The sequence below is a fragment of the Triticum urartu genome, chromosome 2A (assembly GCF_056163025.1).
Source record: "Triticum urartu cultivar PI428250 chromosome 2A, HENAU_Tu73, whole genome shotgun sequence".
NCBI lineage: Eukaryota > Viridiplantae > Streptophyta > Magnoliopsida > Poales > Poaceae > Triticum > Triticum urartu.
Genome location: NC_141874.1, coordinates 766,382,450 through 766,391,660, shown reverse-complemented (window position 1 = coordinate 766,391,660; position 9,211 = coordinate 766,382,450). Strand labels below are relative to the sequence as shown.

The 9,211-nt window shown below is 46.4% G+C and overlaps 1 pseudogene; it reads right to left on the bottom strand.

The window, feature by feature from the left end:
* Nucleotides 1–2,457: 2,457 nt before the first annotated feature.
* LOC147988084 (uncharacterized) lies at nt 2,458–3,104 on the bottom strand (annotated as a pseudogene).
* Nucleotides 3,105–9,211: the final 6,107 nt, after the last annotated feature.

Sequence of the window (9,211 nt, the reverse complement as noted above, 5' to 3'; positions counted from 1 at the left end):
TATGTCAGCAGATCTGTGTAAAAATTATTCTCTCTACGGTGGTATGTGGAACTTGTTTTGCAGAGCCGGACACTATCCTTGTGTTCAAAATCTTCTATGAAGTATTCGGAGCAGGAACCCGCCTTGCAATGCCGAAGACAATATGCGCGCCGGACTCGTCGTCATTGAAGCCTGGTTCAGGGGCTACTGAGGGAGTCCTGGATTAGGGGGTGTCCGGATAGCCGAACTATCACCTTTGGCCGGACTCCTGGACTATGAAGATACAAGATTGAAGACTTCGTCCCGTGTTCGGATGGGACTTTCCTTGGCGTGGAAGGCAAGCTTGGCGATACGGATATGTAGATCTCCTACCATTGTAACCGACTCTGTGTAACCCTAACCCTCTTCGGTGTCTATATAAACCGGAGGGTTTTAGTCCGTAGGACGAACAACAATCATACCATAGGCTAGCTTCTAGGGTTTAGCCTCTCTGATCTCGTGGTAGATCTACTCTTGTACTACCCATATCATCAATATTAATCAAGCAGGAGTAGGGTTTTACCTCCATCGAGAGGGCCCAAACCTGGGTAAAACATCATGTCCCTTGTCTCCTGTTACCATCCGCCTAGACGCACAGTTCGGGACCCCCTACTCGAGATCCGCCGGTTTTGACACCGACACCCAGTCTTAGCAAAATCTCCTTCAAAAAAGGCCACTCAACTCTATCATAAGCTTTGTGCATATCAAGTTTAATAGCACACAAGCCCTCTGTACCTTCTCTTTTATTCTTGATTGTGTGAAAACACTCATAAGCTACCAATATATTATCCGTTATCAGTCTGCCAGGCACAAAAGCACTCTGAGTCGGGCTTATAATATCTGGCAGGAGAACCTTCAAACGAAGGGCCACCATCTTTGCAATTATTTTATATACCACATTGAATAAGTTGATCGGCCTAAATTGGGTTACTTTTTCCGGTGTGTTAACCTTTGGGATCATCACAATCGCCGTATCGTTCCAAGCAGCTGGTATAGTACACGTATTGATGGCTTGTAGGATCTCCTCAACTAGATCGTCCCCTAACATAGGCCAAAATCTTTTATAGAAGATAGCATGGAGTCCATCTGGCCCTGGAGCTTTTAAGTCCCCAATATCGAATAGCGCCTTGCGAACATCTTCAGCAGTATAAGGGGCAAGAAGAGCATTGTTCATTTCAGTCGTCACTCTCCTACGAACTAGGGACAAAACCTCTTGATTCGGATGCTGGACTTCCAACGTGAAGAGTTTTGAAAAATAATCAGTAATGTGATTCTTTAGCTCCTTACCTTCTCTCCAAATCCCAGAATCATCTAAAAGTTTCTTTATATTATTTCTCTTTTTCCTGGCCGTGGCTGCGTTGTGGAAGAACGATGTATTACGATCCCCGTGCATCAACCAGTTTGCACGACCTCTTTGTAGCCAGAAAATTTCCTCTTGGTCCAATAGGTTCTCAATTACCACAATAATCTCCTTCTGTCGGCACCGTGATTCTGTGTTCAAGGGACCACGCCTCAGTCTCTCTAACTCTTTTTTTAATTTATTAATTCTCCGCTTCAGGCCCTTGAGAGTTACACGATCCCAAGTGTGCAAATCGGCATGAACGGCTCTCGTTCGATCAGCTAGTGAAGGGCCAATACCTGCTAACTTTGCTCTTTCCCAAGAAGCCTTAACAATTTCAGTGACAGTCCCTTCCTTTAACCACGTAGCTTCAAATTGCTTCACGCTCCCCTATGGTCATTTGAAAATATTGTCATCCAAATAATCCATGTCCAAGACCAGCGGTCGATGATCGGAATGGACATGTTCTTCATTAATCACCGCTGCACGAGGAAATTTATGTGCCCACCCCACATTGGAAACTGCCCGATCAAGACGCTCTCGAATTTCACCTCTACTCCAAGTAAAAGGGTCGTCCATGTAACCTAAGTCTTCCAGCCCACACTCCATAAGGCATTCACGAAAATCCCTCATCATTCCATTTGGTCTTGCATTACCGACCTCTTTTTCCGAGGAATATAAAATTTCATTAAAATCCCCCAAAACCACCCAAGGGTGGTCGCCCTTACTATGTAAATTACGAATATCATCCCAAGATAAATGACGTTCGTTCCAGTTCTGGTGACCATAAAAGCCCGTGAATCGCCACTGTACAACCTCATCATACATAAACAGAACATTAATAAAAAAAGACGATACATAGTTCAACTCGATTTTATTCGACTTATGATAAAACATAACAAGGCCACCGGCCCGACCATCACTTTCCACTACAAACATAGAATCAAAACCTAGGACACGACAAAGCTCATCGGCTTTACGCTTATTCAAATGAGATTCAGAAAGGAAAATTAACTCTGCCCTTGTACGCCCCTGTAGTTCCAGAAGCTCACGAACTGCCATGTTGGAGAGCATGCCACGGCAGTTCCATCCTAGGATTTTCATTTGGCCCAGCGGCCCTCCTCGGAGGCCGCCGATGTGCCATTCTCATCTTTCTCTTCGGCCACCGACTCCACACCTTTCGGAGTATATTATTCCTCCTTTTCGTCTATCTCATTTGCTACGTGCGTAACACCCCCCTCCTTGTCCTGGACTACCTCAACTCTACCAGTACACACCCGTTTGGATGAGGCGGTTACATCTCCATATAACATGTGCTCATAGCTATCCATCTCTTTCTCAAAAGAGAACTCTAAGTCACTACCCGTTGGTTGGACCCCAAAAGAAAGTCCCCCTTTTTCCCTAAAACTTTCTTGCGAGCATCCTCAGCTCTGTTTGCTCCCCCTTTCTTTTTCTCTCTCTTTTTTGAGCTTCCCTTCGTATGGTTTTTTCCTGCACTGAACTTAAAACGTAGGACATTATTTTCTGGGTCGCCACCTGCCGTACCCATTCTTGCAGCAACAACATTTGTTAATGCCTCCAGCACACCCGGCTGGAAAAGAAATCCATCAGCATCAGCCCCATGAGTTGGGGCTAGACTGGGCATGCGCAGCGCCTGAGAGGACTTGGGCGTCAGACCCCCCCAGGAAAGACTAGTCCAGACCAGTAGTGTGGCGCACCTGACCCTCCTGGTCGTGCAATCCTTCATGGTGCGGGTCCACCGGAGGCACTTTGCCCCGCCCGTCTCGCTAGCCAGAAACAGCCAGCGCGCCTGCCTGGTCCTCCCGACCAAGTGATGCGCCAGCAGGAGCAGGCGCCATGAACCCCCGATCCCGGCCCTCCTGGCCAAGTGTCAACTTGACGGATGAGGCGTCCCCTTTGTCCGAGACCGTGAGTCCTCTCACGGCAGTGGCCACCTTGACGACGTCCATGGGCTTGGCGGAGTTGTTGATGGTGCCTGAAGAAGAAATCTTGCCGTCGCGAGAGTAGTTCCCAAAGAGGAGACGCCTCTTACTAGTGCCTTGGCTCTTCCAGTATGGTTCTACACTCAGGTTTCTAGGATAACAAACAACCCTCTTATCACGAGGGATTTTTACAAAACCTCTCAGAAGTGTGGCCAACAATGCCACAACACTCGCAGTACAGGGGAAGCTTTTCGTACTTTACATCATACTTAAAAACTTTAGAACTACCTAGAGGTGTAAACTCTACAGAACTCTTTAGAGGTTCATGCAGTAATATCTTTGACACGCACCTGCAGGTATTTTTCAACAATTACATGATTTTGGTGAGAAACCTCCAACACCTCTCCTAGTTGATCCTCGAGAGACCACCCTATGCTCTCAGTCTTAAGCTTGAATGGAAGATCGCGTACCTGGACCCATATGGCCATGACACCAAGGTCGACCTCTGTCGGGTCCCCCTTGCCGTCGAACTCGGCGAAGATGAGACCGTCACGCTTGAAATGCCAAGGTTGCGCCTTTAGCACAAAGCGACGATCACTGTCAGCAGCGAGATTGAGGATAATCCTCCCGTCCGCGCTGTCCACCTCTTGGATGGTGAACACCCCTTGGTTCTTCCAGGCCGTGTTCCAAAGGTCATTGACAATGACCCTCGGATTGACCTGTAAAGGGGAGAGAAGGCGCCCCACCACTAGGAATCCGCTGACGGCCTTGCGGGCAGCCTCCATGTCAATGACGAGAGGACGGCCCTCACCCCGGCCACGCCCCAGAATCATCGTGCCTGGCTGGTCATGCGGCTCTAGGTTGGCCGAGCGCCGACGGGGAGCAAATACCCGTCGTTGCATCCGTCGCCCCCCCCGGAACCCACAACAGTCACAGGTTTCTCCCCCACCTCACTGCTCACAAGCTCTCCCTGTCCCGCCATAGTATAGACTAGGCCACGGCAAGAGGTGGACTGATCAGAGAGAAGATGGGTGTGCTTGGGCTCAAGAGAAGATGGAAGACAGCCTCTCCCGAGTCCCCAGATATAGCAAGCAACAAATCCTTTCCAAACAACCTCAAGAACGAAATTGATGTAATTAGAAGTGAATAAAAAGCCATGAATGAGCAGTTTCCTAATAACTGCTCCAAGAATTCCTCCCTTTCCCTCAAATGACTTCCCAACGGCAGGAAACAAAATCGAAACAACCTTCTATCCCCGACAAACAAAGGCATTTTCTAGCAGGCACTAAAAAAATTGCCTTAGATTACCTATCTTAAAGGCGTTCTGTAGAAAATGCCTTCAAAAGTCCCCCATTGGCAGGCGTCTATGAAAATGCCTCTAAATATTCAAAATTAATGGCATTCTGAAAAACGCCTTCAATGGTCCCACGTATACGAAGCGTTTTGCAAAAAGCTGCTGTAGATTTGGAGGCATTTTGGGAATATGCCGTAATATATTAGTGGTACTCCTGCAACCAACCTCGCCAGATGGACACGTTATATGCTTCAATTGGATTTATGAGCAGAAAAGTTTTAGTCCCATACTGCTGAGCTAACAAAAGTTTAACCAATTTAAAAGGAGAGCTGCGTAATGCGTAATTAAAATTCTGCAACCTAAGCAGAAAAGACGATGTGCAGTATGATTTTGTTTATCCCTGTGTCGGACAACGCTGCATGCACTTTGAGATCCAGCGCGAGCGACCAGCTATTCCAATAAACACGCACTAGTAGAAAAGGGGGCAATGGCCCAGGCCAGGTCAGCCCATTAGTCCCGATTATGAAAATTATGCCGACCAACGTGACATAGATTTTATTTATCTAGGAGTTTGTTGAACCGGAAATTCCAACCGACCCTATTGTCGAGAGGTTAAATTTAGTTGAAAAAGAAAAAAACTTCTTGAAGGAAAAAATAAAAAAACTTGAGGAGGAGAAGATGATATTGGAGTTGCATGTTGCGGATGTCGTCGATGATCACAAGATCAAGATGGATGCAATGCGCTTGAAGATTAGAAAGATTAGAAAATATGCCATTCATACCGAGGCTTGGTATCATTATGCCGTTGGATCAGTTGTTACCTTGGTTGCGATTATGATCGCATTTGTTTTCGCATTGAAATGTTTTACATAGTTTCAATGTATGGTTTAATTAATTTAGATGCTCTGCAGAGCTTTATGTTGTTAGATGAGAACTATGTATGTACTTTGGTTTTTATGTGATGATGAACTTCTATTAATTTGGTCACTTAATTATCTATTCATGATGTTCTGTAATGATTTTTGACACACTTAATTATATATAATGCACGCAGATGAACCGGCAATGGATGTACGGTGACAGACACACCTCCGAGTACACTAAGGGCGTGCATGATTTTCTCGAAGTGGCTGAGGCAAACAAGCAGAATGGTTTTATGTGTTGTCCATGCCCTAAATGTGGGAATACAAAGTCTTACTCTGACTGGAAAATCCTTCACACCCACCTGCTTTACAATGGTTTCATGCCACACTATAATGTTTGGACGAGGCACGGAGAAAAAGGGGTTATGATGGAAGACGGCGAAGAAGAAGAGTACGATGACAACTATGTGCCCCCTGAATACGGTGATGCTACTGAACATCAAGAGGAACCAGACGATGTGCACGATGGTGCTGCAACGGGCGAAGCTGCTGAAGATCAAGAGGAACCAGACGATGTGCCCGATGATGATGATCTACGCCGGGTCATTGTCGATGCAAGGACGCAATGCGAAAGTCAAAAGGAGAAGCTGAAGTTCGATCGCATGTTAGAGGATCACAAAAAAGGGTTGTACCCCAATTACGAAGATGGCAACACAAAGCTCGGTACCGTACTGGAATTGCTGCAGTGGAAGGCAGAGAATGCTGTGCCTGATAAAGGATTTGAGAAGCTACTGAAAATAATGAAGAAGAAGCTTCCAAAGGATAACGAATTGCCCGACAATACATACGCAGCAAAGAAGGTCGTATGCCCTCTAGGATTGGAGGTGGAGAAGATACATGCATGCCCTAATGACTGCATCCTCTACCGCGGTGCATACAAGGATATGAACGCATGCCCGGTATGCGGTGCATTGCGGTATAAGATCAGACGAGATGACCCTGGTGATGTTGACGGCGAGCCTCCCAAGAAGAGGGTTCCTGCGAAGGTGATGTGGTATGCTCCTATAATACCACGGTTGAAACGTCTGTTCAGAAATGGAGAGCATGCCAAGTTGATGCGATGGCACAGTGAGGACCGTAAGAAAGATGGGAAGTTGAGAGCACCCGCTGACGGGTCGCAGTGGAGAAAAATTGAGAGAAAGTATTGGGCTAAGTTTGCAAAGGACCCAAGGAACGTATGGTTGGCTTTAAGCACGGATGGCATTAATCCTTTCGGGGAGCAGAGCAGCAATCACAGCACCTGGCCCGTGACTCTATGTATGTATAACCTTCCTCCTTGGATGTGCATGAAGCGGAAGTTCATTATGATGCCAGTTCTCATCCAAGGCCCTAAGCAACCCGGCAACGACATTGATGTGTACCTAAGGCCATTAGTTGAAGAAATTTTACAACTATGGTATGGAAATGGTGTACGTATGTGGGATGAGCACAAAAAGGAGGAATTTGGCCTAAAGGCATTGCTGTTCGTGACCATCAATGATTGGCCCGCTCTCAGTAACCTTTTAGGACAGACAAACAAGGGATACCACGCATGCACGCACTGTTTACTTGACACCGATAGTATATACCTGGGAAGCTGCAGGAAGAATGTGTACCTGGTCCATTGTCGATTTCTTCCGACCAACCATCAATGTCGAAAGAAAGGCAAGCATTTCAAAGGCGAGGCGGATCACCGGAAGAAGCCCGCCATGCGTACCGGTGATCATGTACTTGCTATGGTCAATGATTTACACGTAATCTTTGGAAAGGGTCCCGGCTTACTAGCTGTTCCGAATGATGCTGAGAATCACGCACCCATGTGGAAGAAGAAATCTATATTTTGGGACCTACCCTACTGGAAAGACCTAGAGGTCTGCTCTTCGATCAATGTGATGCACGTGACGAAGAACCTTTGCGTGAACCTGCTAGGCTTCTTGGGCGTGTATGGGAAGACAAAAGATACACCTGAGGCACGGGTGGACCTGCAATGCTTGCACGAAAAAAGAGGGCATGCCTCCGAAGCAGTATGAAGTTCCTGCCAGCTACGCTCTTACGAAAGAAGAGAAAGAAATCTTCTTTGAATGCCTGCTCAGTATGAAGGTCCCGACTGGCTTCTCGTCGAATATAAAGGGAATAATAAATATGCCAGAGAAAAAGTTCCAGAACCTAAAGTCTCATGACTGCCACGTGATTATGACGCAACTGCTTCCGGTTGCATTGAGGGGGCTTCTACCGGAAAACGTCCGATTAGCCATTGTGAAGCTATGTGCATTCCTCAATGCAAATCTCTCAGAAGATGATCGATCCAGAAATCGTACCAACGCTAAGGAGTGATGTGGCGCAATGTCTTGTCAGTTTCGAGCTGGTGTTCCCACCATCCTTCTTCAATATCATGACGCACGTCCTAGTTCATCTAGTCGACGAGATTGTCATTCTGGGGCCCGTATTTCTACACAATATGTACCCCTTTGAGAGGTTCATGGGAGTCCTAAAGAAATATGTTCGTAACCGCGCTAGGCCAGAAGGAAGCATCTCCATGGGCCATCAAATAGAGGATGTCATCGGGTTTTGTGCTGACTTCATTCCTGGCCTTAAGAAGATAGGTCTCCCTAAATCGCGGTATGAGGGGAGACTGACTGGAAAAGGCACGCTTGGAAGGGACTCAATAATATGCAGGGACGGATATTCTTGGTCTCAAGCACACTACATAGTTCTACAGAACTCTACCTTGGTGACCCCATTGTGACACTCCAAAATTTTCACTTTTGGTTTTCAGAAAAATCTTTGTTGGATTTGAAAAAAAAGGTCATTTAAAATTCTTCCAGAGACCTCTCTCTCAAAACTTTTCCCCTTTGGCAAGGATTTTTATTTTTAGTATCTTCTTCAACTCTGGTGTTTGGTTATTAAAAACCCTTCTTGATTGCTTCCTTCTCAAATATATTTTCTTGGAAAAAAATTTCTTTTAAAAAGAAACCCTAGGAGTTTTGAGACTTCTCTTATTTTGAAACCACTCATGATTTTACCATGGCTCATGTGGTAAAACCTCCCAAAACCCCTCCTTCCACTTTGGGGCAATCCAAATATTCTGTCCCAACAAGTCCAACTCATTTTTGGATTTTATTGATCTCCCAAATCATTTCTGTCATTTATTTTGAGCCTAGGTGATTTGCAAAGCAAGTACCTAAATGCATTTGAGTTTTGACCTCAAACCAACTCTCCTGGATAGTCCATGGCACCCAACCTAGATCCATCAAGATCCACTCTTCCTCTTTTCAAAATTTTCAAATTTCAGCCTCTGCAAGTTTGGACCAGATTTGTCAAATTTGGTGAAATTCATATATCATCTTCTCCAAAAATTTCACCAAAATTCAGGCAGCCCTCAGTTGCAATGAGAGGCCACCCCACCAAAAATCAGCTCAAGGAGAGCCTCCCTCATGCCAAAATCATTCGGCCGAACACCTGGCCAACACTGTTTCTTGCACTTTCAGAGAAATTCAGAGTTTCAGAGTTCAGCCAGTGTCGTTTTTCGTCAGTGACTTGTCATCGATCACCCAAGCGCTCTGGCGTGTTGCACATGGCCTCTCCTCCCTGGCCAGAGCACCGCACGCCCCCTTGGACGGGCACATGTGTCGGTGGCGGCAAGCATCGCCGGAGTTGGCAGCTTCTGCGGTGGCCAAGCCACCCGTGGCGGCCAACAGGAGCCAGCGCCAGCTCG